This window comes from Salmo salar, chromosome 08, assembly GCF_965601325.2.
Source record: "Salmo salar chromosome 08, fSalSal1, whole genome shotgun sequence".
In the NCBI taxonomy this organism is placed as follows: Eukaryota; Metazoa; Chordata; class Actinopteri; order Salmoniformes; family Salmonidae; genus Salmo; species Salmo salar.
Genome location: NC_138298.1, coordinates 4,262,501 through 4,282,500, shown reverse-complemented (window position 1 = coordinate 4,282,500; position 20,000 = coordinate 4,262,501). Strand labels below are relative to the sequence as shown.

General features: G+C 44.2%; 61 non-coding genes across 61 annotated transcripts in view; all 61 read left to right on the top strand.

Annotated features, from left to right (window-relative positions):
- The first annotated feature begins 126 nt into the window (after window positions 1-126).
- Window positions 127-245, top strand: LOC145856773 (5S ribosomal RNA). Its single transcript, XR_014377664.1, has one exon. It is a non-coding gene; the product is annotated as a 5S ribosomal RNA (ribosomal RNA).
- Window positions 246-654: 409 nt separating this feature from the next.
- Window positions 655-773, top strand: LOC145851104 (5S ribosomal RNA). The gene has a single exon (XR_014372954.1). It is a non-coding gene; the product is annotated as a 5S ribosomal RNA (ribosomal RNA).
- Window positions 774-912: 139 nt separating this feature from the next.
- Window positions 913-1,031, top strand: LOC145856772 (5S ribosomal RNA). The gene has a single exon (XR_014377663.1). It is a non-coding gene; the product is annotated as a 5S ribosomal RNA (ribosomal RNA).
- Window positions 1,032-1,170: 139 nt separating this feature from the next.
- On the top strand, window positions 1,171-1,289 carry LOC145851594 (5S ribosomal RNA). Its single transcript, XR_014373446.1, has one exon. It is a non-coding gene; the product is annotated as a 5S ribosomal RNA (ribosomal RNA).
- Window positions 1,290-1,428: 139 nt separating this feature from the next.
- On the top strand, window positions 1,429-1,547 carry LOC145881645 (5S ribosomal RNA). Its single transcript, XR_014393218.1, has one exon. It is a non-coding gene; the product is annotated as a 5S ribosomal RNA (ribosomal RNA).
- A 139-nt stretch (window positions 1,548-1,686) lies between these two features.
- Window positions 1,687-1,805, top strand: LOC145856771 (5S ribosomal RNA). Its single transcript, XR_014377662.1, has one exon. It is a non-coding gene; the product is annotated as a 5S ribosomal RNA (ribosomal RNA).
- A 409-nt stretch (window positions 1,806-2,214) lies between these two features.
- On the top strand, window positions 2,215-2,333 carry LOC145856770 (5S ribosomal RNA). The gene has a single exon (XR_014377661.1). It is a non-coding gene; the product is annotated as a 5S ribosomal RNA (ribosomal RNA).
- Window positions 2,334-2,472: 139 nt separating this feature from the next.
- On the top strand, window positions 2,473-2,591 carry LOC145881780 (5S ribosomal RNA). Its single transcript, XR_014393350.1, has one exon. It is a non-coding gene; the product is annotated as a 5S ribosomal RNA (ribosomal RNA).
- Window positions 2,592-2,730: 139 nt separating this feature from the next.
- Window positions 2,731-2,849, top strand: LOC145856769 (5S ribosomal RNA). Its single transcript, XR_014377660.1, has one exon. It is a non-coding gene; the product is annotated as a 5S ribosomal RNA (ribosomal RNA).
- A 409-nt stretch (window positions 2,850-3,258) lies between these two features.
- Window positions 3,259-3,377, top strand: LOC145856768 (5S ribosomal RNA). The gene has a single exon (XR_014377659.1). It is a non-coding gene; the product is annotated as a 5S ribosomal RNA (ribosomal RNA).
- A 139-nt stretch (window positions 3,378-3,516) lies between these two features.
- Window positions 3,517-3,635, top strand: LOC145854636 (5S ribosomal RNA). Its single transcript, XR_014375520.1, has one exon. It is a non-coding gene; the product is annotated as a 5S ribosomal RNA (ribosomal RNA).
- A 139-nt stretch (window positions 3,636-3,774) lies between these two features.
- Window positions 3,775-3,893, top strand: LOC145881769 (5S ribosomal RNA). Its single transcript, XR_014393339.1, has one exon. It is a non-coding gene; the product is annotated as a 5S ribosomal RNA (ribosomal RNA).
- A 139-nt stretch (window positions 3,894-4,032) lies between these two features.
- LOC145881758 (5S ribosomal RNA) lies at window positions 4,033-4,151 on the top strand. The gene has a single exon (XR_014393328.1). It is a non-coding gene; the product is annotated as a 5S ribosomal RNA (ribosomal RNA).
- A 409-nt stretch (window positions 4,152-4,560) lies between these two features.
- LOC145881747 (5S ribosomal RNA) lies at window positions 4,561-4,679 on the top strand. The gene has a single exon (XR_014393317.1). It is a non-coding gene; the product is annotated as a 5S ribosomal RNA (ribosomal RNA).
- Window positions 4,680-4,818: 139 nt separating this feature from the next.
- On the top strand, window positions 4,819-4,937 carry LOC145885624 (5S ribosomal RNA). Its single transcript, XR_014397207.1, has one exon. It is a non-coding gene; the product is annotated as a 5S ribosomal RNA (ribosomal RNA).
- Window positions 4,938-5,346: 409 nt separating this feature from the next.
- Window positions 5,347-5,465, top strand: LOC145881736 (5S ribosomal RNA). The gene has a single exon (XR_014393306.1). It is a non-coding gene; the product is annotated as a 5S ribosomal RNA (ribosomal RNA).
- A 139-nt stretch (window positions 5,466-5,604) lies between these two features.
- LOC145856767 (5S ribosomal RNA) lies at window positions 5,605-5,723 on the top strand. The gene has a single exon (XR_014377658.1). It is a non-coding gene; the product is annotated as a 5S ribosomal RNA (ribosomal RNA).
- A 409-nt stretch (window positions 5,724-6,132) lies between these two features.
- On the top strand, window positions 6,133-6,251 carry LOC145856766 (5S ribosomal RNA). The gene has a single exon (XR_014377657.1). It is a non-coding gene; the product is annotated as a 5S ribosomal RNA (ribosomal RNA).
- Window positions 6,252-6,390: 139 nt separating this feature from the next.
- Window positions 6,391-6,509, top strand: LOC145885623 (5S ribosomal RNA). The gene has a single exon (XR_014397206.1). It is a non-coding gene; the product is annotated as a 5S ribosomal RNA (ribosomal RNA).
- Window positions 6,510-6,918: 409 nt separating this feature from the next.
- Window positions 6,919-7,037, top strand: LOC145881723 (5S ribosomal RNA). Its single transcript, XR_014393294.1, has one exon. It is a non-coding gene; the product is annotated as a 5S ribosomal RNA (ribosomal RNA).
- Window positions 7,038-7,176: 139 nt separating this feature from the next.
- Window positions 7,177-7,295, top strand: LOC145856765 (5S ribosomal RNA). The gene has a single exon (XR_014377656.1). It is a non-coding gene; the product is annotated as a 5S ribosomal RNA (ribosomal RNA).
- Window positions 7,296-7,704: 409 nt separating this feature from the next.
- On the top strand, window positions 7,705-7,823 carry LOC145856764 (5S ribosomal RNA). The gene has a single exon (XR_014377655.1). It is a non-coding gene; the product is annotated as a 5S ribosomal RNA (ribosomal RNA).
- Window positions 7,824-7,962: 139 nt separating this feature from the next.
- On the top strand, window positions 7,963-8,081 carry LOC145854624 (5S ribosomal RNA). The gene has a single exon (XR_014375509.1). It is a non-coding gene; the product is annotated as a 5S ribosomal RNA (ribosomal RNA).
- Window positions 8,082-8,220: 139 nt separating this feature from the next.
- On the top strand, window positions 8,221-8,339 carry LOC145881712 (5S ribosomal RNA). The gene has a single exon (XR_014393283.1). It is a non-coding gene; the product is annotated as a 5S ribosomal RNA (ribosomal RNA).
- A 139-nt stretch (window positions 8,340-8,478) lies between these two features.
- Window positions 8,479-8,597, top strand: LOC145881701 (5S ribosomal RNA). The gene has a single exon (XR_014393272.1). It is a non-coding gene; the product is annotated as a 5S ribosomal RNA (ribosomal RNA).
- A 139-nt stretch (window positions 8,598-8,736) lies between these two features.
- LOC145884885 (5S ribosomal RNA) lies at window positions 8,737-8,855 on the top strand. The gene has a single exon (XR_014396465.1). It is a non-coding gene; the product is annotated as a 5S ribosomal RNA (ribosomal RNA).
- Window positions 8,856-9,264: 409 nt separating this feature from the next.
- Window positions 9,265-9,383, top strand: LOC145885826 (5S ribosomal RNA). The gene has a single exon (XR_014397410.1). It is a non-coding gene; the product is annotated as a 5S ribosomal RNA (ribosomal RNA).
- A 139-nt stretch (window positions 9,384-9,522) lies between these two features.
- On the top strand, window positions 9,523-9,641 carry LOC145856762 (5S ribosomal RNA). Its single transcript, XR_014377653.1, has one exon. It is a non-coding gene; the product is annotated as a 5S ribosomal RNA (ribosomal RNA).
- A 139-nt stretch (window positions 9,642-9,780) lies between these two features.
- On the top strand, window positions 9,781-9,899 carry LOC145851593 (5S ribosomal RNA). The gene has a single exon (XR_014373445.1). It is a non-coding gene; the product is annotated as a 5S ribosomal RNA (ribosomal RNA).
- Window positions 9,900-10,038: 139 nt separating this feature from the next.
- On the top strand, window positions 10,039-10,157 carry LOC145856761 (5S ribosomal RNA). The gene has a single exon (XR_014377652.1). It is a non-coding gene; the product is annotated as a 5S ribosomal RNA (ribosomal RNA).
- Window positions 10,158-10,296: 139 nt separating this feature from the next.
- On the top strand, window positions 10,297-10,415 carry LOC145882901 (5S ribosomal RNA). The gene has a single exon (XR_014394473.1). It is a non-coding gene; the product is annotated as a 5S ribosomal RNA (ribosomal RNA).
- Window positions 10,416-10,824: 409 nt separating this feature from the next.
- On the top strand, window positions 10,825-10,943 carry LOC145856760 (5S ribosomal RNA). Its single transcript, XR_014377651.1, has one exon. It is a non-coding gene; the product is annotated as a 5S ribosomal RNA (ribosomal RNA).
- Window positions 10,944-11,082: 139 nt separating this feature from the next.
- On the top strand, window positions 11,083-11,201 carry LOC145885228 (5S ribosomal RNA). Its single transcript, XR_014396809.1, has one exon. It is a non-coding gene; the product is annotated as a 5S ribosomal RNA (ribosomal RNA).
- Window positions 11,202-11,340: 139 nt separating this feature from the next.
- LOC145856759 (5S ribosomal RNA) lies at window positions 11,341-11,459 on the top strand. Its single transcript, XR_014377650.1, has one exon. It is a non-coding gene; the product is annotated as a 5S ribosomal RNA (ribosomal RNA).
- A 409-nt stretch (window positions 11,460-11,868) lies between these two features.
- On the top strand, window positions 11,869-11,987 carry LOC145852119 (5S ribosomal RNA). Its single transcript, XR_014373973.1, has one exon. It is a non-coding gene; the product is annotated as a 5S ribosomal RNA (ribosomal RNA).
- A 139-nt stretch (window positions 11,988-12,126) lies between these two features.
- LOC145856758 (5S ribosomal RNA) lies at window positions 12,127-12,245 on the top strand. Its single transcript, XR_014377649.1, has one exon. It is a non-coding gene; the product is annotated as a 5S ribosomal RNA (ribosomal RNA).
- A 139-nt stretch (window positions 12,246-12,384) lies between these two features.
- LOC145851592 (5S ribosomal RNA) lies at window positions 12,385-12,503 on the top strand. Its single transcript, XR_014373444.1, has one exon. It is a non-coding gene; the product is annotated as a 5S ribosomal RNA (ribosomal RNA).
- Window positions 12,504-12,642: 139 nt separating this feature from the next.
- Window positions 12,643-12,761, top strand: LOC145856757 (5S ribosomal RNA). Its single transcript, XR_014377648.1, has one exon. It is a non-coding gene; the product is annotated as a 5S ribosomal RNA (ribosomal RNA).
- Window positions 12,762-13,170: 409 nt separating this feature from the next.
- Window positions 13,171-13,289, top strand: LOC145852118 (5S ribosomal RNA). The gene has a single exon (XR_014373972.1). It is a non-coding gene; the product is annotated as a 5S ribosomal RNA (ribosomal RNA).
- A 139-nt stretch (window positions 13,290-13,428) lies between these two features.
- LOC145856756 (5S ribosomal RNA) lies at window positions 13,429-13,547 on the top strand. Its single transcript, XR_014377647.1, has one exon. It is a non-coding gene; the product is annotated as a 5S ribosomal RNA (ribosomal RNA).
- A 139-nt stretch (window positions 13,548-13,686) lies between these two features.
- On the top strand, window positions 13,687-13,805 carry LOC145851591 (5S ribosomal RNA). The gene has a single exon (XR_014373443.1). It is a non-coding gene; the product is annotated as a 5S ribosomal RNA (ribosomal RNA).
- Window positions 13,806-13,944: 139 nt separating this feature from the next.
- LOC145856755 (5S ribosomal RNA) lies at window positions 13,945-14,063 on the top strand. The gene has a single exon (XR_014377646.1). It is a non-coding gene; the product is annotated as a 5S ribosomal RNA (ribosomal RNA).
- Window positions 14,064-14,468: 405 nt separating this feature from the next.
- LOC145856754 (5S ribosomal RNA) lies at window positions 14,469-14,587 on the top strand. The gene has a single exon (XR_014377645.1). It is a non-coding gene; the product is annotated as a 5S ribosomal RNA (ribosomal RNA).
- A 139-nt stretch (window positions 14,588-14,726) lies between these two features.
- On the top strand, window positions 14,727-14,845 carry LOC145856753 (5S ribosomal RNA). Its single transcript, XR_014377644.1, has one exon. It is a non-coding gene; the product is annotated as a 5S ribosomal RNA (ribosomal RNA).
- Window positions 14,846-14,984: 139 nt separating this feature from the next.
- On the top strand, window positions 14,985-15,103 carry LOC145883380 (5S ribosomal RNA). The gene has a single exon (XR_014394955.1). It is a non-coding gene; the product is annotated as a 5S ribosomal RNA (ribosomal RNA).
- Window positions 15,104-15,512: 409 nt separating this feature from the next.
- On the top strand, window positions 15,513-15,631 carry LOC145856751 (5S ribosomal RNA). Its single transcript, XR_014377642.1, has one exon. It is a non-coding gene; the product is annotated as a 5S ribosomal RNA (ribosomal RNA).
- Window positions 15,632-15,770: 139 nt separating this feature from the next.
- Window positions 15,771-15,889, top strand: LOC145856750 (5S ribosomal RNA). Its single transcript, XR_014377641.1, has one exon. It is a non-coding gene; the product is annotated as a 5S ribosomal RNA (ribosomal RNA).
- A 139-nt stretch (window positions 15,890-16,028) lies between these two features.
- LOC145856749 (5S ribosomal RNA) lies at window positions 16,029-16,147 on the top strand. Its single transcript, XR_014377640.1, has one exon. It is a non-coding gene; the product is annotated as a 5S ribosomal RNA (ribosomal RNA).
- Window positions 16,148-16,286: 139 nt separating this feature from the next.
- On the top strand, window positions 16,287-16,405 carry LOC145856748 (5S ribosomal RNA). Its single transcript, XR_014377639.1, has one exon. It is a non-coding gene; the product is annotated as a 5S ribosomal RNA (ribosomal RNA).
- A 139-nt stretch (window positions 16,406-16,544) lies between these two features.
- On the top strand, window positions 16,545-16,663 carry LOC145856747 (5S ribosomal RNA). Its single transcript, XR_014377638.1, has one exon. It is a non-coding gene; the product is annotated as a 5S ribosomal RNA (ribosomal RNA).
- A 139-nt stretch (window positions 16,664-16,802) lies between these two features.
- Window positions 16,803-16,921, top strand: LOC145856746 (5S ribosomal RNA). The gene has a single exon (XR_014377637.1). It is a non-coding gene; the product is annotated as a 5S ribosomal RNA (ribosomal RNA).
- A 139-nt stretch (window positions 16,922-17,060) lies between these two features.
- Window positions 17,061-17,179, top strand: LOC145883379 (5S ribosomal RNA). The gene has a single exon (XR_014394954.1). It is a non-coding gene; the product is annotated as a 5S ribosomal RNA (ribosomal RNA).
- A 409-nt stretch (window positions 17,180-17,588) lies between these two features.
- Window positions 17,589-17,707, top strand: LOC145856745 (5S ribosomal RNA). The gene has a single exon (XR_014377636.1). It is a non-coding gene; the product is annotated as a 5S ribosomal RNA (ribosomal RNA).
- Window positions 17,708-17,846: 139 nt separating this feature from the next.
- Window positions 17,847-17,965, top strand: LOC145856744 (5S ribosomal RNA). Its single transcript, XR_014377635.1, has one exon. It is a non-coding gene; the product is annotated as a 5S ribosomal RNA (ribosomal RNA).
- A 139-nt stretch (window positions 17,966-18,104) lies between these two features.
- Window positions 18,105-18,223, top strand: LOC145856743 (5S ribosomal RNA). Its single transcript, XR_014377634.1, has one exon. It is a non-coding gene; the product is annotated as a 5S ribosomal RNA (ribosomal RNA).
- Window positions 18,224-18,362: 139 nt separating this feature from the next.
- On the top strand, window positions 18,363-18,481 carry LOC145856742 (5S ribosomal RNA). The gene has a single exon (XR_014377633.1). It is a non-coding gene; the product is annotated as a 5S ribosomal RNA (ribosomal RNA).
- Window positions 18,482-18,620: 139 nt separating this feature from the next.
- On the top strand, window positions 18,621-18,739 carry LOC145856740 (5S ribosomal RNA). The gene has a single exon (XR_014377631.1). It is a non-coding gene; the product is annotated as a 5S ribosomal RNA (ribosomal RNA).
- A 139-nt stretch (window positions 18,740-18,878) lies between these two features.
- On the top strand, window positions 18,879-18,997 carry LOC145856739 (5S ribosomal RNA). The gene has a single exon (XR_014377630.1). It is a non-coding gene; the product is annotated as a 5S ribosomal RNA (ribosomal RNA).
- Window positions 18,998-19,136: 139 nt separating this feature from the next.
- LOC145886611 (5S ribosomal RNA) lies at window positions 19,137-19,255 on the top strand. The gene has a single exon (XR_014398196.1). It is a non-coding gene; the product is annotated as a 5S ribosomal RNA (ribosomal RNA).
- A 409-nt stretch (window positions 19,256-19,664) lies between these two features.
- LOC145856738 (5S ribosomal RNA) lies at window positions 19,665-19,783 on the top strand. The gene has a single exon (XR_014377629.1). It is a non-coding gene; the product is annotated as a 5S ribosomal RNA (ribosomal RNA).
- Window positions 19,784-19,922: 139 nt separating this feature from the next.
- LOC145856737 (5S ribosomal RNA) overlaps window positions 19,923-20,000 on the top strand; it is a 119-nt gene continuing 41 nt past the window's right edge. Inside the window, exon 1 of the ribosomal RNA XR_014377628.1 lies at window positions 19,923-20,000. This exon is cut by the window's right edge and continues 41 nt beyond it. This is a non-coding gene — a ribosomal RNA (5S ribosomal RNA).

The window sequence follows — 20,000 nt, the reverse complement described above, 5'->3', positions numbered from 1 at the left end:
GGTGTGCTCTTGCACTATTTCATCAGCAACACTGCCTTGTATTAAGCATTTAATGATGAATTGACTAAATGTCTGTTTTATCAGACTCACTTTGACTATATATGTTGTAGCAAGAGATTGTTTCTCGCTTACGGCCATACCAGCCTGGGTACGCCCGATCTCGTCTGATCTCGGAAGCTAAGCAGGGTCGGGCCTGGTTAGTACTTGGATGGGAGACCGCCTGGGAATACCAGGTGCTGTAAGCATTTTGTCCACGAAGGTGTGCCCCTGCACTATTTCATCAGCAACACTGCCTTGTAGTAAGCATTTAATGATGAATTGACTAAATGCAGCTTCCTGCCTTTTTAATAGGATCAAATTTCCTTGTGTTTTCAATTAGCATCTGCCTTGTATTTATAAGACAAACAAGAATATTGTTGCTGAATGCAGCTTGTGTGTGCTTTGTGCTCCTTTGCCCTGTTGAAATGATGAAAGGAAATAAAGTTTGTATTTTATCCAACTACCTGTGCTAAAAAGTGATGGGAACAGTGTTTGTAATTTCTTCTACTTTTTCAGTGACACAAAGTTCAAGCTGCTTATCTAATTGGTGAAAATGCAATGTCTGTTTATCACACTCACTTTGACTATATATGTTGTAGCAAGAGATTGTTTCTCGCTTACGGCCATACCAGCCTGGGTACGCCCGATCTCGTCTGATCTCGGAAGCTATGCAGGGTCGGGCCTGGTTAGTACTTGGATGGGAGACCGCCTGGGAATACCAGGTGCTGTACGCATTTTGTCCACGAGGGTGTGCTCTTGCACTATTTCATCAGCAACACTGCCTTGTATTAAGCATTTAATGATGAATTGACTAAATGTCTGTTTTATCAGACTCACTTTGACTATATATGTTGTAGCAAGAGATTGTTTCTCGCTTACGGCCATACCAGCCTGGGTACGCCCGATCTCGTCTGATCTCGGAAGCTAAGCAGGGTCGGGCCTGGTTAGTACTTGGATGGGAGACCGCCTGGGAATACCAGGTGCTGTAAGCATTTTGTCCACGAGGGTGTGCTCTTGCACTATTTCATCAGCAACACTGCCTTGTATTAAGCATTTAATGATGAATTGACTAAATGTCTGTTTTATCAGACTCACTTTGACTATATATGTTGTAGCAAGTAATTGTTTCTCGCTTCCGGCCATACCAGCCTGGGTACGCCAGATCTCGTCTGATCTCGGAAGCTAAGCAGGGTCGGGCCTGGTTAGTACTTGGATGGGAGACCGCCTGGGAATACCAGGTGCTGTAAGCATTTTGTCCACGAGGGTGTGCTCTTGCACTATTTCATCAGCAACACTGCCTTGTAGTAAGCATTTAATGATGAATTGACTAAATGTCTGTTTTATCAGACTCACTTTGACTATATATGTTGTAGCAAGAGATTGTTTCTCGCTTACGGCCATACCTGCCTGGGTACGCCCGATCTCGTCTGATCTCGGAAGCTAAGCAGGGTCGGGCCTGGTTAGTACTTGGATGGGAGACCGCCTGGGAATACCAGGTGCTGTAAGCATTTTGTCCACGAGGGTGTGCTCTTGCACTATTTCATCAGCAACACTGCCTTGTATTAAGCATTTAATGATGAATTGACTAAATGTCTGTTTTATCAGATTCACTTTGACTATATATGTTGTAGCAAGAGATTGTTTCTCGCTTACGGCCATACCAGCCTGGGTACGCCCGATCTCGTCTGATCTCGGAAGCTAAGCAGGGTCGGGCCTGGTTAGTACTTGGATGGGAGACCGCCTGGGAATACCAGGTGCTGTAAGCATTTTGTCCACGAGGGTGTGCCCCTGCACTATTTCATCAGCAACACTGCCTTGTAGTAAGCATTTAATGATGAATTGACTAAATGCAGCTTCCTGCCTTTTTAATAGGATCAAATTTCCTTGTGTTTTCAATTAGCATCTGCCTTGTATTTATAAGACAAACAAGAATATTGTTGCTGAATGCAGCTTGTGTGTGCTTTGTGCTCCTTTGCCCTGTTGAAATGATGAAAGGAAATAAAGTTTGTATTTTATCCAACTACCTGTGCTAAAAAGTGATGGGAACAGTGTTTGTAATTTCTTCTACTTTTTCAGTGACACAAAGTTCAAGCTGCTTATCTAATTGGTGAAAATGCAATGTCTGTTTATCACACTCACTTTGACTATATATGTTGTAGCAAGAGATTGTTTCTCGCTTACGGCCATACCAGCCTGGGTACGCCCGATCTCGTCTGATCTCGGAAGCTAAGCAGGGTCGGGCCTGGTTAGTACTTGGATGGGAGACCGCCTGGGAATACCAGGTGCTGTAAGCAGTTTGTCCACGAGGGTGTGCTCTTGCACTATTTCATCAGCAACACTGCCTTGTATTAAGCATTTAATGATGAATTGACTAAATGTCTGTTTTATCCGACTCACTTTGACTATATATGTTGTAGCAAGAGATTGTTTCTCGCTTACGGCCATACCAGCCTGGGTACGCCCGATCTCGTCTGATCTCGGAAGCTAAGCAGGGTCGGGCCTGGTTAGTACTTGGATGGGAGACCTCCTGGGAATACCAGGTGCTGTAAGCATTTTGTCCACGAGGGTGTGCTCTTGCACTATTTCATCAGCAACACTGCCTTGTATTAAGCATTTAATGATGAATTGACTAAATGTCTGTTTTATCAGACTCACTTTGACTATATATGTTGTAGCAAGAGATTGTTTCTCGCTTACGGCCATACCAGCCTGGGTACGCCCGATCTCGTCTGATCTCGGAAGCTAAGCAGGGTCGGGCCTGGTTAGTACTTGGATGGGAGACCGCCTGGGAATACCAGGTGCTGTAAGCATTTTGTCCACGAGGGTGTGCCCCTGCACTATTTCATCAGCAACACTGCCTTGTAGTAAGCATTTAATGATGAATTGACTAAATGCAGCTTCCTGCCTTTTTAATAGGATCAAATTTCCTTGTGTTTTCAATTAGCATCTGCCTTGTATTTATAAGACAAACAAGAATATTGTTGCTGAATGCAGCTTGTGTGTGCTTTGTGCTCCTTTGCCCTGTTGAAATGATGAAAGGAAATAAAGTTTGTATTTTATCCAACTACCTGTGCTAAAAAGTGATGGGAACAGTGTTTGTAATTTCTTCTACTTTTTCAGTGACACAAAGTTCAAGCTGCTTATCTAATTGGTGAAAATGCAATGTCTGTTTATCACACTCACTTTGACTATATATGTTGTAGCAAGAGATTGTTTCTCGCTTACGGCCATACCAGCCTGGGTACGCCCGATCTCGTCTGATCTCGGAAGCTAAGCAGGGTCGGGCCTGGTTAGTACTTGGATGGGAGACCGCCTGGGAATACCAGGTGCTGTAAGCAGTTTGTCCACGAGGGTGTGCTCTTGCACTATTTCATCAGCAACACTGCCTTGTATTAAGCATTTAATGATGAATTGACTAAATGTCTGTTTTATCAGACTCACTTTGACTATATATGTTGTAGCAAGAGATTGTTTCTCGCTTACGGCCATACCAGCCTGGGTACGCCCGATCCCGTCTGATCTCGGAAGCTAAGCAGGGTCGGGCCTGGTTAGTACTTGGATGGGAGACCGCCTGGGAATACCAGGTGCTGTAAGCATTTTGTCCACGAGGGTGTGCTCTTGCACTATTTCATCAGCAACACTGCCTTGTATTAAGCATTTAATGATGAATTGACTAAATGTCTGTTTTATCAGACTCACTTTGACTATATATGTTGTAGCAAGAGATTGTTTCTCGCTTACGGCCATACCAGCCTGGGTACGCCCGATCTCGTCTGATCTCGGAAGCTAAGCAGGGTCGGGCCTGGTTAGTACTTGGATGGGAGACCTCCTGGGAATACCAGGTGCTGTAAGCATTTTGTCCACGAGGGTGTGCTCTTGCACTATTTCATCAGCAACACTGCCTTGTATTAAGCATTTAATGATGAATTGACTAAATGTCTGTTTTATCAGACTCACTTTGACTATATATGTTGTAGCAAGAGATTGTTTCTCGCTTACGGCCATACCAGCCTGGGTACGCCCGATCTCGTCTGATCTCGGAAGCTAAGCAGGGTCGGGCCTGGTTAGTACTTGGATGGGAGACCTCCTGGGAATACCAGGTGCTGTAAGCATTTTGTCCACGAGGGTGTGCTCTTGCACTATTTCATCAGCAACACTGCCTTGTAGTAAGCATTTAATGATGAATTGACTAAATGCAGCTTCCTGCCTTTTTAATAGGATCAAATTTCCTTGTGTTTTCAATTAGCATCTGCCTTGTATTTATAAGACAAACAAGAATATTGTTGCTGAATGCAGCTTGTGTGTGCTTTGTGCTCCTTTGCCCTGTTGAAATGATGAAAGGAAATAAAGTTTGTATTTTATCCAACTACCTGTGCTAAAAAGTGATGGGAACAGTGTTTGTAATTTCTTCTACTTTTTCAGTGACACAAAGTTCAAGCTGCTTATCTAATTGGTGAAAATGCAATGTCTGTTTATCACACTCACTTTGACTATATATGTTGTAGCAAGAGATTGTTTCTCGCTTACGGCCATACCAGCCTGGGTACGCCCGATCTCGTCTGATCTCGGAAGCTAAGCAGGGTCGGGCCTGGTTAGTACTTGGATGGGAGACCTCCTGGGAATACCAGGTGCTGTAAGCATTTTGTCCACGAGGGTGTGCTCTTGCACTATTTCATCAGCAACACTGCCTTGTATTAAGCATTTAATGATGAATTGACTAAATGTCTGTTTTATCAGACTCACTTTGACTATATATGTTGTAGCAAGAGATTGTTTCTCGCTTACGGCCATACCAGCCTGGGTACGCCCGATCTCGTCTGATCTCGGAAGCTAAGCAGGGTCGGGCCTGGTTAGTACTTGGATGGGAGACCGCCTGGGAATACCAGGTTCTGTAAGCATTTTGTCCACGAGGGTGTGCCCCTGCACTATTTCATCAGCAACACTGCCTTGTAGTAAGCATTTAATGATGAATTGACTAAATGCAGCTTCCTGCCTTTTTAATAGGATCAAATTTCCTTGTGTTTTCAATTAGCATCTGCCTTGTATTTATAAGACAAACAAGAATATTGTTGCTGAATGCAGCTTGTGTGTGCTTTGTGCTCCTTTGCCCTGTTCAAATGATGAAAGGAAATAAAGTTTGTATTTTATCCAACTACCTGTGCTAAAAAGTGATGGGAACAGTGTTTGTAATTTCTTCTACTTTTTCAGTGACACAAAGTTCAAGCTGCTTATCTAATTGGTGAAAATGCAATGTCTGTTTATCACACTCACTTTGACTATATATGTTGTAGCAAGAGATTGTTTCTCGCTTACGGCCATACCAGCCTGGGTACGCCCGATCTCGTCTGATCTCGGAAGCTAAGCAGGGTCGGGCCTGGTTAGTACTTGGATGGGAGACCTCCTGGGAATACCAGGTGCTGTAAGCATTTTGTCCACGAGGGTGTGCTCTTGCACTATTTCATCAGCAACACTGCCTTGTATTAAGCATTTAATGATGAATTGACTAAATGTCTGTTTTATCAGACTCACTTTGACTATATATGTTGTAGCAAGAGATTGTTTCTCGCTTACGGCCATACCAGCCTGGGTACGCCCGATCTCGTCTGATCTCGGAAGCTAAGCAGGGTCGGGCCTGGTTAGTACTTGGATGGGAGACCGCCTGGGAATACCAGGTGCTGTAAGCATTTTGTCCACGAGGGTGTGCCCCTGCACTATTTCATCAGCAACACTGCCTTGTAGTAAGCATTTAATGATGAATTGACTAAATGCAGCTTCCTGCCTTTTTAATAGGATCAAATTTCCTTGTGTTTTCAATTAGCATCTGCCTTGTATTTATAAGACAAACAAGAATATTGTTGCTGAATGCAGCTTGTGTGTGCTTTGTGCTCCTTTGCCCTGTTGAAATGATGAAAGGAAATAAAGTTTGTATTTTATCCAACTACCTGTGCTAAAAAGTGATGGGAACAGTGTTTGTAATTTCTTCTACTTTTTCAGTGACACAAAGTTCAAGCTGCTTATCTAATTGGTGAAAATGCAATGTCTGTTTATCACACTCACTTTGACTATATATGTTGTAGCAAGAGATTGTTTCTCGCTTACGGCCATACCAGCCTGGGTACGCCCGATCTCGTCTGATCTCGGAAGCTAAGCAGGGTCGGGCCTGGTTAGTACTTGGATGGGAGACCGCCTGGGAATACCAGGTGCTGTAAGCAGTTTGTCCACGAGGGTGTGCTCTTGCACTATTTCATCAGCAACACTGCCTTGTATTAAGCATTTAATGATGAATTGACTAAATGTCTGTTTTATCAGACTCACTTTGACTATATATGTTGTAGCAAGAGATTGTTTCTCGCTTACGGCCATACCAGCCTGGGTACGCCCGATCTCGTCTGATCTCGGAAGCTAAGCAGGGTCGGGCCTGGTTAGTACTTGGATGGGAGACCGCCTGGGAATACCAGGTTCTGTAAGCATTTTGTCCACGAGGGTGTGCCCCTGCACTATTTCATCAGCAACACTGCCTTGTAGTAAGCATTTAATGATGAATTGACTAAATGCAGCTTCCTGCCTTTTTAATAGGATCAAATTTCCTTGTGTTTTCAATTAGCATCTGCCTTGTATTTATAAGACAAACAAGAATATTGTTGCTGAATGCAGCTTGTGTGTGCTTTGTGCTCCTTTGCCCTGTTCAAATGATGAAAGGAAATAAAGTTTGTATTTTATCCAACTACCTGTGCTAAAAAGTGATGGGAACAGTGTTTGTAATTTCTTCTACTTTTTCAGTGACACAAAGTTCAAGCTGCTTATCTAATTGGTGAAAATGCAATGTCTGTTTATCACACTCACTTTGACTATATATGTTGTAGCAAGAGATTGTTTCTCGCTTACGGCCATACCAGCCTGGGTACGCCCGATCTCGTCTGATCTCGGAAGCTAAGCAGGGTCGGGCCTGGTTAGTACTTGGATGGGAGACCTCCTGGGAATACCAGGTGCTGTAAGCATTTTGTCCACGAGGGTGTGCTCTTGCACTATTTCATCAGCAACACTGCCTTGTATTAAGCATTTAATGATGAATTGACTAAATGTCTGTTTTATCAGACTCACTTTGACTATATATGTTGTAGCAAGAGATTGTTTCTCGCTTACGGCCATACCAGCCTGGGTACGCCCGATCTCGTCTGATCTCGGAAGCTAAGCAGGGTCGGGCCTGGTTAGTACTTGGATGGGAGACCGCCTGGGAATACCAGGTGCTGTAAGCATTTTGTCCACGAGGGTGTGCCCCTGCACTATTTCATCAGCAACACTGCCTTGTAGTAAGCATTTAATGATGAATTGACTAAATGCAGCTTCCTGCCTTTTTAATAGGATCAAATTTCCTTGTGTTTTCAATTAGCATCTGCCTTGTATTTATAAGACAAACAAGAATATTGTTGCTGAATGCAGCTTGTGTGTGCTTTGTGCTCCTTTGCCCTGTTGAAATGATGAAAGGAAATAAAGTTTGTATTTTATCCAACTACCTGTGCTAAAAAGTGATGGGAACAGTGTTTGTAATTTCTTCTACTTTTTCAGTGACACAAAGTTCAAGCTGCTTATCTAATTGGTGAAAATGCAATGTCTGTTTATCACACTCACTTTGACTATATATGTTGTAGCAAGAGATTGTTTCTCGCTTACGGCCATACCAGCCTGGGTACGCCCGATCTCGTCTGATCTCGGAAGCTAAGCAGGGTCGGGCCTGGTTAGTACTTGGATGGGAGACCGCCTGGGAATACCAGGTGCTGTAAGCAGTTTGTCCACGAGGGTGTGCTCTTGCACTATTTCATCAGCAACACTGCCTTGTATTAAGCATTTAATGATGAATTGACTAAATGTCTGTTTTATCAGACTCACTTTGACTATATATGTTGTAGCAAGAGATTGTTTCTCGCTTACGGCCATACCAGCCTGGGTACGCCCGATCCCGTCTGATCTCGGAAGCTAAGCAGGGTCGGGCCTGGTTAGTACTTGGATGGGAGACCGCCTGGGAATACCAGGTGCTGTAAGCATTTTGTCCACGAGGGTGTGCTCTTGCACTATTTCATCAGCAACACTGCCTTGTATTAAGCATTTAATGATGAATTGACTAAATGTCTGTTTTATCAGACTCACTTTGACTATATATGTTGTAGCAAGAGATTGTTTCTCGCTTACGGCCATACCAGCCTGGGTACGCCCGATCTCGTCTGATCTCGGAAGCTAAGCAGGGTCGGGCCTGGTTAGTACTTGGATGGGAGACCTCCTGGGAATACCAGGTGCTGTAAGCATTTTGTCCACGAGGGTGTGCTCTTGCACTATTTCATCAGCAACACTGCCTTGTATTAAGCATTTAATGATGAATTGACTAAATGTCTGTTTTATCAGACTCACTTTGACTATATATGTTGTAGCAAGAGATTGTTTCTCGCTTACGGCCATACCAGCCTGGGTACGCCCGATCTCGTCTGATCTCGGAAGCTAAGCAGGGTCGGGCCTGGTTAGTACTTGGATGGGAGACCTCCTGGGAATACCAGGTGCTGTAAGCATTTTGTCCACGAGGGTGTGCTCTTGCACTATTTCATCAGCAACACTGCCTTGTATTAAGCATTTAATGATGAATTGACTAAATGTCTGTTTTATCAGACTCACTTTGACTATATATGTTGTAGCAAGAGATTGTTTCTCGCTTACGGCCATACCAGCCTGGGTACGCCCGATCTCGTCTGATCTCGGAAGCTAAGCAGGGTCGGGCCTGCTTAGTACTTGGATGGGAGACCGCCTGGGAATACCAGGTGCTGTAAGCATTTTGTCCACGAGGGTGTGCCCCTGCACTATTTCATCAGCAACACTGCCTTGTAGTAAGCATTTAATGATGAATTGACTAAATGCAGCTTCCTGCCTTTTTAATAGGATCAAATTTCCTTGTGTTTTCAATTAGCATCTGCCTTGTATTTATAAGACAAACAAGAATATTGTTGCTGAATGCAGCTTGTGTGTGCTTTGTGCTCCTTTGCCCTGTTCAAATGATGAAAGGAAATAAAGTTTGTATTTTATCCAACTACCTGTGCTAAAAAGTGATGGGAACAGTGTTTGTAATTTCTTCTACTTTTTCAGTGACACAAAGTTCAAGCTGCTTATCTAATTGGTGAAAATGCAATGTCTGTTTATCACACTCACTTTGACTATATATGTTGTAGCAAGAGATTGTTTCTCGCTTACGGCCATACCAGCCTGGGTACGCCCGATCTCGTCTGATCTCGGAAGCTATGCAGGGTCGGGCCTGGTTAGTACTTGGATGGGAGACCGCCTGGGAATACCAGGTGCTGTAAGCATTTTGTCCACGAGGGTGTGCTCTTGCACTATTTCATCAGCAACACTGCCTTGTATTAAGCATTTAATGATGAATTGACTAAATGTCTGTTTTATCAGACTCACTTTGACTATATATGTTGTAGCAAGAGATTGTTTCTCGCTTACGGCCATACCAGCCTGGGTACGCCCGATCTCGTCTGATCTCGGAAGCTAAGCAGGGTCGGGCCTGGTTAGTACTTGGATGGGAGACCGCCTGGGAATACCAGGTGCTGTAAGCATTTTGTCCACGAGGGTGTGCTCTTGCACTATTTCATCAGCAACACTGCCTTGTATTAAGCATTTAATGATGAATTGACTAAATGTCTGTTTTATCAGACTCACTTTGACTATATATGTTGTAGCAAGTAATTGTTTCTCGCTTCCGGCCATACCAGCCTGGGTACGCCAGATCTCGTCTGATCTCGGAAGCTAAGCAGGGTCGGGCCTGGTTAGTACTTGGATGGGAGACCGCCTGGGAATACCAGGTGCTGTAAGCATTTTGTCCACGAGGGTGTGCTCTTGCACTATTTCATCAGCAACACTGCCTTGTAGTAAGCATTTAATGATGAATTGACTAAATGTCTGTTTTATCAGACTCACTTTGACTATATATGTTGTAGCAAGAGATTGTTTCTCGCTTACGGCCATACCAGCCTGGGTACGCCCGATCTCGTCTGATCTCGGAAGCTAAGCAGGGTCGGGCCTGGTTAGTACTTGGATGGGAGACCGCCTGGGAATACCAGGTGCTGTAAGCATTTTGTCCACGAGGGTGTGCTCTTGCACTATTTCATCAGCAACACTGCCTTGTATTAAGCATTTAATGATGAATTGACTAAATGTCTGTTTTATCAGATTCACTTTGACTATATATGTTGTAGCAAGAGATTGTTTCTCGCTTACGGCCATACCAGCCTGGGTACGCCTGATCTCGTCTGATCTCGGAAGCTAAGCAGGGTCGGGCCTGGTTAGTACTTGGATGGGAGACCGCCTGGGAATACCAGGTGCTGTAAGCATTTTGTCCACGAGGGTGTGCCCCTGCACTATTTCATCAGCAACACTGCCTTGTAGTAAGCATTTAATGATGAATTGACTAAATGCAGCTTCCTGCCTTTTTAATAGGATCAAATTTCCTTGTGTTTTCAATTAGCATCTGCCTTGTATTTATAAGACAAACAAGAATATTGTTGCTGAATGCAGCTTGTGTGTGCATTGTGCTCCTTTGCCCTGTTGAAATGATGAAAGGAAATAAAGTTTGTATTTTATCCAACTACCTGTGCTAAAAAGTGATGGGAACAGTGTTTGTAATTTCTTCTACTTTTTCAGTGACACAAAGTTCAAGCTGCTTATCTAATTGGTGAAAATGCAATGTCTGTTTATCACACTCACTTTGACTATATATGTTGTAGCAAGAGATTGTTTCTCGCTTACGGCCATACCAGCCTGGGTACGCCCGATCTCGTCTGATCTCGGAAGCTAAGCAGGGTCGGGCCTGGTTAGTACTTGGATGGGAGACCGCCTGGGAATACCAGGTGCTGTAAGCAGTTTGTCCACGAGGGTGTGCTCTTGCACTATTTCATCAGCAACACTGCCTTGTATTAAGCATTTAATGATGAATTGACTAAATGTCTGTTTTATCAGACTCACTTTGACTATATATGTTGTAGCAAGAGATTGTTTCTCGCTTACGGCCATACCAGCCTGGGTACGCCCGATCTCGTCTGATCTCGGAAGCTAAGCAGTGTCGGGCCTGGTTAGTACTTGGATGGGAGACCGCCTGGGAATACCAGGTGCTGTAAGCATTTTGTCCACGAGGGTGTGCTCTTGCACTATTTCATCAGCAACACTGCCTTGTATTAAGCATTTAATGATGAATTGACTAAATTTCTGTTTTATCAGACTCACTTCGACTATATATGTTGTAGCAAGAGATTGTTTCTCGCTTACGGCCATACCAGCCTGGGTACGCCCGATCTCGTCTGATCTCGGAAGCTAAGCAGGGTCGGGCCTGGTTAGTACTTGGATGGGAGACCGCCTGGGAATACCAGGTGCTGTAAGCATTTTGTCCACGAGGGTGTGCCCCTGCACTATTTCATCAGCAACACTGCCTTGTAGTAAGCATTTAATGATGAATTGACTAAATGCAGCTTCCTGCCTTTTTAATAGGATCAAATTTCCTTGTGTTTTCAATTAGCATCTGCCTTGTATTTATAAGACAAACAAGAATATTGTTGCTGAATGCAGCTTGTGTGTGCATTGTGCTCCTTTGCCCTGTTGAAATGATGAAAGGAAATAAAGTTTGTATTTTATCCAACTACCTGTGCTAAAAAGTGATGGGAACAGTGTTTGTAATTTCTTCTACTTTTTCAGTGACACAAAGTTCAAGCTGCTTATCTAATTGGTGAAAATGCAATGTCTGTTTATCACACTCACTTTGACTATATATGTTGTAGCAAGAGATTGTTTCTCGCTTACGGCCATACCAGCCTGGGTACGCCCGATCTCGTCTGATCTCGGAAGCTATGCAGGGTCGGGCCTGGTTAGTACTTGGATGGGAGACCGCCTGGGAATACCACGTGCTGTAAGCATTTTGTCCACGAGGGTGTGCTCTTGCACTATTTCATCAGCAACACTGCCTTGTATTAAGCATTTAATGATGAATTGACTAAATGTCTGTTTTATCAGACTCACTTTGACTATATATGTTGTAGCAAGAGATTGTTTCTCGCTTACGGCCATACCAGCCTGGGTACGCCCGATCTCGTCTGATCTCGGAAGCTAAGCAGGGTCGGGCCTGGTTAGTACTTGGATGGGAGACCGCCTGGGAATACCAGGTGCTGTAAGCATTTTGTCCACGAGGGTGTGCTCTTGCACTATTTCATCAGCAACACTGCCTTGTATTAAGCATTTAATGATGAATTGACTAAATGTCTGTTTTATCAGACTCACTTTGACTATATATGTTGTAGCAAGTAATTGTTTCTCGCTTCCGGCCATACCAGCCTGGGTACGCCAGATCTCGTCTGATCTCGGAAGCTAAGCAGGGTCGGGCCTGGTTAGTACTTGGATGGGAGACCGCCTGGGAATACCAGGTGCTGTAAGCATTTTGTCCACGAGGGTGTGCTCTTGCACTATTTCATCAGCAACACTGCCTTGTAGTAAGCATTTAATGATGAATTGACTAAATGTCTGTTTTATCAGACTCACTTTGACTATATATGTTGTAGCAAGAGATTGTTTCTCGCTTACGGCCATACCAGCCTGGGTACGCCCGATCTCGTCTGATCTCGGAAGCTAAGCAGGGTCGGGCCTGGTTAGTACTTGGATGGGAGACCGCCTGGGAATACCAGGTGCTGTAAGCATTTTGTCCACGAGGGTGTGCCCCTGCACTATTTCATCAGCAACACTGCCTTGTAGTAAGCATTTAATGATGAATTGACTAAATGCAGCTTCCTGCCTTTTTAATAGGATCAAATTTCCTTGTGTTTTCAATTAGCATCTGCCTTGTATTTATAAGACAAACAAGAATATTGTTGCTGAATGCAGCTTGTGTGTGCATTGTGCTCCTTTGCCCTGTTGAAATGATGAAAGGAAATAAAGTTTGTATTTTATCCAACTACCTGTGCTAAAAAGTGATGGGAACAGTGTTTGTAATTTCTTCTACTTTTTCAGTGACACAAAGTTCAAGCTGCTTATCTAATTGGTGAAAATGCAATGTCTGTTTATCACACTCACTTTGACTATATATGTTGTAGCAAGAGATTGTTTCTCGCTTACGGCCATACCAGCCTGGGTACGCCCGATCTCGTCTGATCTCGGAAGCTATGCAGGGTCGGGCCTGGTTAGTACTTGGATGGGAGACCGCCTGGGAATACCACGTGCTGTAAGCATTTTGTCCACGAGGGTGTGCTCTTGCACTATTTCATCAGCAACACTGCCTTGTATTAAGCATTTAATGATGAATTGACTAAATGTCTGTTTTATCAGACTCACTTTGACTATATATGTTGTAGCAAGAGATTGTTTCTCGCTTACGGCCATACCAGCCTGGGTACGCCCGATCTCGTCTGATCTCGGAAGCTAAGCAGGGTCGGGCCTGGTTAGTACTTGGATGGGAGACCGCCTGGGAATACCAGGTGCTGTAAGCATTTTGTCCACGAGGGTGTGCTCTTGCACTATTTCATCAGCAACACTGCCTTGTATTAAGCATTTAATGATGAATTGACTAAATGTCTGTTTTATCAGACTCACTTTGACTATATATGTTGTAGCAAGTAATTGTTTCTCGCTTCCGGCCATACCAGCCTGGGTACGCCAGATCTCGTCTGATCTCGGAAGCTAAGCAGGGTCGGGCCTGGTTAGTACTTGGATGGGAGACCGCCTGGGAATACCAGGTGCTGTAAGCATTTTGTCCACGAGGGTGTGCTCTTGCACTATTTCATCAGCAACACTGCCTTGTAGTAAGCATTTAATGATGAATTGACTAAATGTCTGTTTTATCAGACTCACTTTGACTATATATGTTGTAGCAAGAGATTGTTTCTCGCTTACGGCCATACCAGCCTGGGTACGCCCGATCTCGTCTGATCTCGGAAGCTAAGCAGGGTCGGGCCTGGTTAGTACTTGGATGGGAGACCGCCTGGGAATACCAGGTGCTGTAAGCATTTTGTCCACGAGGGTGTGCCCCTGCACTATTTCATCAGCAACACTGCCTTGTAGTAAGCATTTAATGATGAATTGACTAAATGCAGCTTCCTGCCTTTTTAATAGGATCAAATTTCCTTGTGTTTTCAATTAGCATCTGCCTTGTATTTATAAGACAAACAAGAATATTGTTGCTGAATGCAGCTTGTGTGTGCTTTGTGCTCCTTTGCCCTGTTCAAATGATGAAAGGAAATAAAGTTTGTATTTTATCCAACTACCTGTGCTAAAAAGTGATGGGAACAGTGTTTGTAATTTCTTCTACTTTTTCAGTGACACAAAGTTCAAGCTGCTTATCTAATTGGTGAAAATGCAATGTCTATCACACTCACTTTGACTATATATGTTGTAGCAAGAGATTATTTCTCGCTTACGGCCATACCAGCCTGGGTACGCCCGATCTCGTCTGATCTCGGAAGCTAAGCAGGGTCGGGCCTGGTTAGTACTTGGATGGGAGACCGCCTGGGAATACCAGGTGCTGTAAGCATTTTGTCCACGAGGGTGTGCTCTTGCACTATTTCATCAGCAACACTGCCTTGTATTAAGCATTTAATGATGAATTGACTAAATGTCTGTTTTATCAGACTCACTTTGACTATATATGTTGTAGCAAGAGATTGTTTCTCGCTTACGGCCATACCAGCCTGGGTACGCCCGATCTCGTCTGATCTCGGAAGCTAAGCAGGGTCGGGCCTGGTTAGTACTTGGATGGGAGACCGCCTGGGAATACCAGGTGCTGTAAGCATTTTGTCCACGAGGGCGTGCTCTTGCACTATTTCATCAGCAACACTGCCTTGTATTAAGCATTTAATGATGAATTGACTAAATGTCTGTTTTATCAGACTCACTTTGACTATATATGTTGTAGCAAGAGATTGTTTCTCGCTTACGGCCATATCAGCCTGGGTACGCCCGATCTCGTCTGATCTCGGAAGCTAAGCAGGGTCGGGCCTGGTTAGTACTTGGATGGGAGACCGCCTGGGAATACCAGGTGCTGTAAGCATTTTGTCCACGAGGGTGTGCTCTTGCACTATTTCATCAGCAACACTGCCTTGTAGTAAGCATTTAATGATGAATTGACTAAATGCAGCTTCCTGCCTTTTTAATAGGATCAAATTTCCTTGTGTTTTCAATTAGCATCTGCCTTGTATTTATAAGACAAACAAGAATATTGTTGCTGAATGCAGCTTGTGTGTGCTTTGTGCTCCTTTGCCCTGTTCAAATGATGAAAGGAAATAAAGTTTGTATTTTATCCAACAACCTGTGCTAAAAAGTGATGGGAACAGTGTTTATAATTTCTTCTACTTTTTCAGTGACACAAAGTTCAAGCTGCTTATCTAATTGGTGAAAATACAATGTCTGTTTATCACACTCAATTTGACTATATATGTTGTAGCAAGAGATTGTTTCTCGCTTACGGCCATACCAGCCTGGGTACGCCCGATCTCGTCTGATCTCGGAAGCTAAGCAGGGTCGGGCCTGGTTAGTACTTGGATGGGAGACCGCCTGGGAATACCAGGTGCTGTAAGCATTTTGTCCACGAGGGTGTGCTCTTGCACTATTTCATCAGCAACACTGCCTTGTATTAAGCATTTAATGATGAATTGACTAAATGTCTGTTTTATCAGACTCACTTTGACTATATATGTTGTAGCAAGAGATTGTTTCTCGCTTACGGCCATACCAGCCTGGGTACGCCCGATCTCGTCTGATCTCGGAAGCTAAGCAGGGTCGGGCCTGGTTAGTACTTGGATGGGAGACCGCCTGGGAATACCAGGTGCTGTAAGCATTTTGTCCACGAGGGTGTGCTCTTGCACTATTTCATCAGCAACACTGCCTTGTATTAAGCATTTAATGATGAATTGACTAAATGTCTGTTTTATCAGACTCACTTTGACTATATATGTTGTAGCAAGAGATTGTTTCTCGCTTACGGCCATACCAGCCTGGGTACGCCCGATCTCGTCTGATCTCGGAAGCTAAGCAGGGTCGGGCCTGGTTAGTACTTGGATGGGAGACCGCCTGGGAATACCAGGTGCTGTAAGCATTTTGTCCATGAGGGCGTGCTCTTGCACTATTTCATCAGCAACACTGCCTTGTATTAAGCATTTAATGATGAATTGACTAAATGTCTGTTTTATCAGACTCACTTTGACTATATATGTTGTAGCAAGAGATTGTTTCTCGCTTACGGCCATACCAGCCTGGGTACGCCCGATCTCGTCTGATCTCGGAAGCTAAGCAGGGTCGGGCCTGGTTAGTACTTGGATGGGAGACCGCCTGGGAATACCAGGTGCTGTAAGCATTTTGTCCACGAGGGTGTGCTCTTGCACTATTTCATCAGCAACACTGCCTTGTATTAAGCATTTAATGATGAATTGACTAAATGTCTGTTTTATCAGACTCACTTTGACTATATATGTTGTAGCAAGAGATTGTTTCTCGCTTACGGCCATACCAGCCTGGGTACGCCCGATCTCGTCTGATCTCGGAAGCTAAGCAGGGTCGGGCCTGGTTAGTACTTGGATGGGAGACCGCCTGGGAATACCAGGTGCTGTAAGCATTTTGTCCACGAGGGTGTGCTCTTGCACTATTTCATCAGCAACACTGCCTTGTATTAAGCATTTAATGATGAATTGACTAAATGTCTGTTTTATCAGACTCACTTTGACTATATATGTTGTAGCAAGAGATTGTTTCTCGCTTACGGCCATACCAGCCTGGGTACGCCCGATCTCGTCTGATCTCGGAAGCTAAGCAGGGTCGGGCCTGGTTAGTACTTGGATGGGAGACCGCCTGGGAATACCAGGTGCTGTAAGCATTTTGTCCACGAGGGCGTGCTCTTGCACTATTTCATCAGCAACACTGCCTTGTATTAAGCATTTAATGATGAATTGACTAAATGTCTGTTTTATCAGACTCACTTTGACTATATATGTTGTAGCAAGAGATTGTTTCTCGCTTACGGCCATATCAGCCTGGGTACGCCCGATCTCGTCTGATCTCGGAAGCTAAGCAGGGTCGGGCCTGGTTAGTACTTGGATGGGAGACCGCCTGGGAATACCAGGTGCTGTAAGCATTTTGTCCACGAGGGTGTGCTCTTGCACTATTTCATCAGCAACACTGCCTTGTAGTAAGCATTTAATGATGAATTGACTAAATGCAGCTTCCTGCCTTTTTAATAGGATCAAATTTCCTTGTGTTTTCAATTAGCATCTGCCTTGTATTTATAAGACAAACAAGAATATTGTTGCTGAATGCAGCTTGTGTGTGCTTTGTGCTCCTTTGCCCTGTTCAAATGATGAAAGGAAATAAAGTTTGTATTTTATCCAACAACCTGTGCTAAAAAGTGATGGGAACAGTGTTTATAATTTCTTCTACTTTTTCAGTGACACAAAGTTCAAGCTGCTTATCTAATTGGTGAAAATACAATGTCTGTTTATCACACTCAATTTGACTATATATGTTGTAGCAAGAGATTGTTTCTCGCTTACGGCCATACCAGCCTGGGTACGCCCGATCTCGTCTGATCTCGGAAGCTAAGCAGGGTCGGGCCTGGTTAGTACTTGGATGGGAGACCGCCTGGGAATACCAGGTGCTGTAAGCATTTTGTCCACGAGGGTGTGCTCTTGCACTATTTCATCAGCAACACTGCCTTGTATTAAGCATTTAATGATGAATTGACTAAATGTCTGTTTTATCAGACTCACTTTGACTATATATGTTGTAGCAAGAGATTGTTTCTCGCTTACGGCCATACCAGCCTGGGTACGCCCGATCTCGTCTGATCTCGGAAGCTAAGCAGGGTCGGGCCTGGTTAGTACTTGGATGGGAGACCGCCTGGGAATACCAGGTGCTGTAAGCATTTTGTCCACGAGGGTGTGCTCTTGCACTATTTCATCAGCAACACTGCCTTGTATTAAGCATTTAATGATGAATTGACTAAATGTCTGTTTTATCAGACTCACTTTGACTATATATGTTGTAGCAAGAGATTGTTTCTCGCTTACGGCCATACCAGCCTGGGTACGCCCGATCTCGTCTGATCTCGGAAGCTAAGCAGGGTCGGGCCTGGTTAGTACTTGGATGGGAGACCGCCTGGGAATACCAGGTGCTGTAAGCATTTTGTCCATGAGGGCGTGCTCTTGCACTATTTCATCAGCAACACTGCCTTGTATTAAGCATTTAATGATGAATTGACTAAATGTCTGTTTTATCAGACTCACTTTGACTATATATGTTGTAGCAAGAGATTGTTTCTCGCTTACGGCCATACCAGCCTGGGTACGCCCGATCTCGTCTGATCTCGGAAGCTAAGCAGGGTCGGGCCTGGTTAGTACTTGGATGGGAGACCGCCTGGGAATACCAGGTGCTGTAAGCATTTTGTCCACGAGGGTGTGCTCTTGCACTATTTCATCAGCAACACTGCCTTGTATTAAGCATTTAATGATGAATTGACTAAATGTCTGTTTTATCAGACTCACTTTGACTATATATGTTGTAGCAAGAGATTGTTTCTCGCTTACGGCCATACCAGCCTGGGTACGCCCGATCTCGTCTGATCTCGGAAGCTAAGCAGGGTCGGGCCTGGTTAGTACTTGGATGGGAGACCGCCTGGGAATACCAGGTGCTGTAAGCATTTTGTCCACGAGGGTGTGCTCTTGCACTATTTCATCAGCAACACTGCCTTGTATTAAGCATTTAATGATGAATTGACTAAATGTCTGTTTTATCAGACTCACTTTGACTATATATGTTGTAGCAAGAGATTGTTTCTCGCTTACGGCCATACCAGCCTGGGTACGCCCGATCTCGTCTGATCTCGGAAGCTAAGCAGGGTCGGGCCTGGTTAGTACTTGGATGGGAGACCGCCTGGGAATACCAGGTGCTGTAAGCATTTTGTCCATGAGGGCGTGCTCTTGCACTATTTCATCAGCAACACTGCCTTGTATTAAGCATTTAATGATGAATTGACTAAATGTCTGTTTTATCAGACTCACTTTGACTATATATGTTGTAGCAAGAGATTGTTTCTCGCTTACGGCCATACCAGCCTGGGTACGCCCGATCTCGTCTGATCTCGGAAGCTAAGCAGGGTCGGGACTGGTTAGTACTTGGATGGGAGACCGCCTGGGAATACCAGGTGCTGTAAGCATTTTGTCCACGAGGGTGTGCCCCTGCACTATTTCATCAGCAACACTGCCTTGTAGTAAGCATTTAATGATGAATTGACTAAATGCAGCTTCCTGCCTTTTTAATAGGATCAAATTTCCTTGTGTTTTCAATTAGCATCTGCCTTGTATTTATAAGACAAACAAGAATATTGTTGCTGAATGCAGCTTGTGTGTGCTTTGTGCTCCTTTGCCCTGTTCAAATGATGAAAGGAAATAAAGTTTGTATTTTATCCAACTACCTGTGCTAAAAAGTGATGGGAACAGTGTTTATAATTTCTTCTACTTTTTCAGTGACACAAAGTTCAAGCTGCTTATCTAATTGGTGAAAATACAATGTCTGTTTATCACACTCAATTTGACTATATATGTTGTAGCAAGAGATTGTTTCTCGCTTACGGCCATACCAGCCTGGGTACGCCCGATCTCGTCTGATCTCGGAAGCTAAGCAGGGTCGGGCCTGGTTAGTACTTGGATGGGAGACCGCCTGGGAATACCAGGTGCTGTAAGCATTTTGTCCACGAGGGTGTGCTCTTGCACTATTTCATCAGCAACACTGCCTTGTATTAAGCATTTAATGATGAATTGACTAAATGTCTGTTTTATCAGACTCACTTTGACTATATATGTTGTAGCAAGAGATTGTTTCTCGCTTACGGCCATACCAGCCTGGGTACGCCCGATCTCGTCTGATCTCGGAAGCTAAGCAGGGTCGGGCCTGGTTAGTAC